The sequence below is a fragment of the Ziziphus jujuba genome, chromosome 1, assembly GCF_031755915.1.
Source record: "Ziziphus jujuba cultivar Dongzao chromosome 1, ASM3175591v1".
In the NCBI taxonomy this organism is placed as follows: domain Eukaryota; kingdom Viridiplantae; phylum Streptophyta; class Magnoliopsida; order Rosales; family Rhamnaceae; genus Ziziphus; species Ziziphus jujuba.
In genome coordinates, this window is record NC_083379.1 from 1361330 (window position 1) to 1367329 (window position 6000).

Genomic DNA, 6000 nt, shown 5'->3' on the forward strand with positions numbered 1-6000 from the left:
TCTGAAATCAGACGACAGAGCTTACCAGCGATAGCTCATGGAGCTCACTTAGCATCCACTCTTCCCTACTTTGACCGCCGAGCACAATAGCCCTTGTGACTCCGACAACACAGGTACTATGTCCCCAAGCAAATCTTGGGGGTCTTCCAGGTGTGTTTAAGTCCTCCATGTAGGCTTTTCATCTGCTGGATCAAGGAGATCAGTTATGCTAGACATGCACACCTATGGGCATTACTGCACAAGCTAGAAGTACATGCATTTATTAGGACTTTCTGCATAAAGGTCCCATGCTGGTAGAAAAACAACTTAAGAAATGGAGAAGAACAACAAATAGAACAGCCGTTAAATTTTCACATAACGATATTACTGCTCCTAAAAAAAACTTTAAATTATTATTATTATTTTTTTTTTTCTTTTTTCTATAAGGTACAAATGCTTCCAGTTGAATGGAGAAAACTGAAAAGTGCCACCATTACAATGCTAAATATACAATACAACATATAATTACAACAAAGAAACATAGCAAAAGAAAGTCTTAAAGGCAAAAAGAGATGTAATAATTGCATCTAAGCTGTCTACCTAGCTCTCTAAACTAAGATTATCCAACTATTAAGAAACAAAAAGAAATTTGGAAAAAGATAAAAATTAAAATTAAAAAATAAACACACCAACAATATCCGTATATTGAAGGCATGTTATCCCAAGAAGCAACCAATACATTCAAAATAGGATTTCAAAGTAATAAAAATTGAAAAGATAATTTATATTAGAGTAAGAAGATTTGTAATCCAGTAAGTACCAAGAAAACAACATAATAATAATTGTGCCCAACTGCTTATATCAATGAATTTTCACATCTACATATTGCAATCTGTATTCCACCTAATTAATGGAAAGAGTCAAGTAAAAGCCACTATATATGACAGAATATTAACGTCATAAACAAAAGAAACACATTCTCTTAGATCGCCTTCCCCATACCCACAACACAAATTACAATGCCAATTGCTAGAATGTGAAACAAACATGCAGTATCGAAACTCAAGCCCAATATGCTGACCAATCCCTTGCTCTCATAACAGTCATCCAGTGCCCACTGATACTTTGGCTGATTTAATCCAAACCAGCAAACCAGATGGTCATCTAGACTTGAGTGTGCTGCAAAACAAAATTAACAAATCTAAATATATACTTAAAAAAAAAAAATTGCATATTCCTTTTCACAGTGCAGAAAATATCAATAAAGATGATAAACAAAAGCAGAATTGGATCATTTTCACTATATAGGACATTTAAGACACTAAAATGGAAATTCAGGTTTGTCTGAATGGCAAGGTGACTATCCCAATTCAGTCTACCTAAACATAATATATTTTTAATGTAATAAATTTCCTCAGCAACCAAACCGGGGTAAGATGCATTTAGAAAACCAAAAACCACCTTTGACAGAGTAAAACTGAGCTATCAAAAAAGATAAATTCAACCGGATCTTTTTCTTTTTCTCTTTTTTTTTTTCTTTTTTTTTTTTTTCCCCTCTACCAACCAAACAGTACTAAGAAATTATTGGGACCCAATAAAGAACTAAATAAAAATAAGCAAAACGTGTATCACCTTCACACCTACCATTCTGAACCTTATTGACAACATGCTTAAAAAACCCCAAAACAGACCCATCAGCTACAGAATCTGAAACAGGAATAAACATTGTACCTTGCTAATATAAAAACATATTTATAGTATCACCAACACCACAACTCTATACCAGTATTACTAACAAGCTTATAGATAGGTTATGTACCAAACCAGGCTGGATTATCCATACCTTATCTTTTGTAGTGCAGAAAATACATCTTTTATCAGAAGTGGTGAAGGAGGAGCAAGATTACCCACTAAAAAATTTTGTCTTGAACCACTAAAAAAATTTGTATGCAAAAACATTCATCAAAGCAGAACAAAATTATAACAATAACATGTTCCTAACAAGACCATCCAAATCATTGTACATCTCCTTATTTTGGACCTGTTTGTCCCCCATGCCTCTTTCCACCAATGTTTAACTCCTGTATCAGATATTTGAGGACTTATGCTTTTCAGGTTATATGAGATACAGGTAGCACTCTTAAATCAGAAAGACTCAAAAAAGTAAAAAACACAAAGAAATTATGTCTCACGTTGCAATACTCATGGTCAATTAAGTACATGGAGCAACATATCTAAGACAATGTAACAACACATGACCCAGAAACATAGCTCCAAATCTCCCTAATCTCCATCTTTAGTAATCTAATTATAATATCTACAGCTAAAGATTTCATTTCAGAATATGTACACATGAAAAGGAGACCTCAAGTGTGAATTTTCCCGCATTGGTATGTCATAAGTAGAAATCCTAGACAAACTATAATCATTTATACTCCATTACAAACGTTTGTTTCAAGATGTTGTGTATTAATTAATGTTAAGGAGCATTCAGTGCTTCCTTACATAGTTTTCCAACACATGAGATCTCTTCATTTTCATAAATCTCAATTACTATCTTTTTGGGTGGAAGGAGGGGCCTCGATGATCAAGCATGGAAATCCTTGATACATAAGGTATATAATTCCACACACACACCCATATATATATATATATATATATATATATATATGTATATACAGAGAGAGAGAGAGAGAGAGAGAGTAGTGAGGAACTACAGCACACATACGCATATTGCATATAAAGCGTCTTTTATTATTTGTGTATATGAGTGAGTTGATGTATTGATTAAAATGTCAATTGCACAAGGATTTGAAACAATACACAATGATCAGAAAAGGGGTTTGACTAACCACATTTTCATAATCAGCAGCAATCTTATTAGTGCACAAATACATTGCAGGCAGCACACCATCAGATGATAAGGCCAGCACATCCTCAGGTGCAAAGTATAGATGTATGTACCCTTAATCTTTGCTTTTTCATCCTCAAGTAGGTCAAAAGTTCGAGCAAGATGTAAAATTTGGAGCAGGCAGGCCCTCCCTCCAGCATGCTGTACATGAATATCATCATTGCTAGCAATGCAAGAGGAGATCCTCTGCATTGGAAAAAAGACACCAATCATGCTCTACAGGATTGTCTTTTTGTGGTGGCAGAGTTACAGAAGATGCATCCACATCCTCTGAAGATAATCTCTACACAGCAAGGTCAACTGTCTTTTTCTCTAACAGAATTTCCTTTTGGCCTGAAGACCATTTACTGATGCCATAGTGGGATTAAAGTGACTTCTTACCAAATTCCACCTCCCCTTTATTCTCATCGAGTCTATGTTCAAGATTATTGTAATATACATCGAGCACCCTATTAATTTCACCATTTGTCTTCTCCATGATGGTGGCAGCATATATTTTCAACAATTTAATGCCATTTGGTATATGAATAAGCTGATTGATCTTATTCTTGTACAAGTCAGTGGCATCACAGTGGAAATTTTCATCTTTAGGGATTTTCTTATGCATATGACCAACTTCTGCACCGTGTGATACATCAGGCAAAACTTTACTGAAGAACTTTGTAACTGTAGATTGCTTGGACCCACTTGCTTCTAATTTGGAGTTCATTTTGACTTGCCAGAAGAAACAGCACTCTTAAATGAATGTCCTGGGTTGCCAGACTTGAAGTCTTTACTTTCCTCACTTACAGGAGTGCCAATTTTCACATAAGGCACACTCTTAATGGTATCAGGTTTCAGAATTGATGCAGACTCATCTAGCGAACTAATCTCATACGCGGAAGTTGTACCACCAGAGACTTGGTCATGAAATTCTGTTTCATGTTGATAGAATATAGAAAATGCTTCAACAATGTCCCTGCTGGATCTGCTAATCAGTTCTAACATCTTGGCACGTATGACCCATGTGGGCAAAAACTCATGAAGTTCCTGAAGAATTGTCTCAGCTTCATCATTGACCGTTGAAAGAGGTGACGATGGTTTTAAATCAAAGCAAACATCATTATTTCCCACAGCCTTCATATTATATGATTTTGCCTTTATCTCCAGGTGCAAATATTGGCTTGTGGCATTGCTAGAATCCCTTTCAACCATCACACCCACATCATCACAACCTCAACTTCAAAAGTTCTTGCTTGTTGGCCATTTCATTAACTATCCCACCAAAATGCTTTTTCATCTTATCAACATGCTTGCTATAAAGTTTCTCAACATCCAAGCTCACTATATAAGCATTACGCTGTGGTTTCAAAAACATAACATATTCCCTAAGCTTATTAAAATAAGAATGTTCACTATATGGTACAAGATGGATCTCAAATGAATATTTTTGTTCTCACCGAGAACTTATTGCGCTTCATTTCATATGTCCACCCAGTTGGAACAAAACCCAGAGTCCTAGTACACCCTTTCTCAACCATAATCTCCTTCATTTTCACAAAATTAGGCCTAAAATATGGTCAAGTCTCACCCAAGAATTTCCACCCAACAACATGCACATCACTTCCACATTGATCCTCTGTGAACACCCCACTCTCCTCGCACCCAAAAGTGCGCAGGTCAGCCAGCCATATTTCTAGCATCCAAATGTAACTTTCGTTTACACCTCCTTGCAATTTCTAGCAAGAATTTTCTCCTTCCTTGTAGCATAAGCCGCTACAAGAAACAATGCATGCGAATTGAACAATCATATTTAGCTCCTAGTTTTTCTATCACGCTAAAAATACAATCTATAAACTCTTCTTGCGATGGAAACAAAAACTTCGGATTACAACAAGAGGTGCCCAATAAAATTGCACGAGTACCCACAAATTGGCGAAAAAAAAAAAGATCAGATTTCATGGAATCACAAAACCGAAAATACCCCTATGAAAATACTCGTCATACTTCCCAATTCAAACCCGGAATTTTGAAAAGGAATTGAACAGCACCTGAGCAAGGAATGGCGTCGATCAGTGTAACCTCAGACCCATCAAACACAAACGGTTTCGAAGAGCGGCAATGGCACCAAAATAAAAAAATAAAAAAAGAAAAAGAAAAAAAGAGAAAGAACCTTAAAGCACTTGGATAAGCAGCCAAGCGGTCGTCACCGATGTAATGATCGGAGTGAAAGTGAGAGAAAGTAAGCGGGTTCAAGGCAGCATTGTTTGAGAGATAGCAAGGAAATGGGCGGTTAATCGAAGGATGTGTACTTGTACGTGTATCTTATTATTCTGGGGATTTATTTATTTATTTATTTATTTTGAATAAATTTATTTTTTTATTTTTACTTTTAAGTAATGTGCGAATATAATAAGATAACAATATTTTATACTTTTATAATATATATATATATATATTCTATATGAATCCCAAGTGTAATATTTTTGTGAAGGCATATATATATACATATATTTGGTAAAATCTTGTGAAGGCATATGGACTATGCTTCTGTTTGGCAGAGTTTTTTTATTTAAAAGCTCTATTTGAGGATTAAAAAATTTTTTATAAAAAAATAAAGATGTTCGGTAAAAATTAATAAGTATTTATTGACAAAAAATAAACTTTTTTTAAGCGTTTTTAAAGAAATCTAAATTTTGAATTTTTCTAAAAAAATTTATTTTTTTATTTTATATGGAAATTTAATGAGTATTTAATACAGCTTAATGAATATTTAATACAGTTTTTTTATTTATAATCAAATACTTATTAGCTTTTTTAATAAAAGTTTTTTTTCAAAAAGATCTATTATATAAAATTTTACAGACTAAAACTCTACTTTCATCAGCTATATCAAATAGATTCTATATGGACTACACTTTAACTGGTATTAAATACTTTCGAGCCTACCCTCCTCTTAGCCATCTTTGGTCTTGCCACAAAACAAAAGCTAGTTTTAGTCATAGTCATCTCATCTGCTAAAAAACCTTCACTGATCTTGTGCTCATCTCATTCAAATTGTGAAATTTTTTTTAAAATGAGATAGAAAAATGAGATTTTGGTTATAAAGGAACAATTCTGCAACATGGCGG

General features: G+C 34.2%; 1 long non-coding RNA gene across 1 annotated transcript; it reads right to left on the reverse strand.

Moving 5' to 3' along the window:
- Positions 1–812: 812 nt before the first annotated feature.
- On the reverse strand, positions 813–5202 carry LOC132800593 (uncharacterized). Its single transcript, XR_009635756.1, has 2 exons — positions 4921–5202; positions 813–1158 (listed from the first exon to the last, which is right to left on the reverse strand). It is a non-coding gene; the product is annotated as an uncharacterized LOC132800593 (long non-coding RNA).
- Positions 5203–6000: the final 798 nt, after the last annotated feature.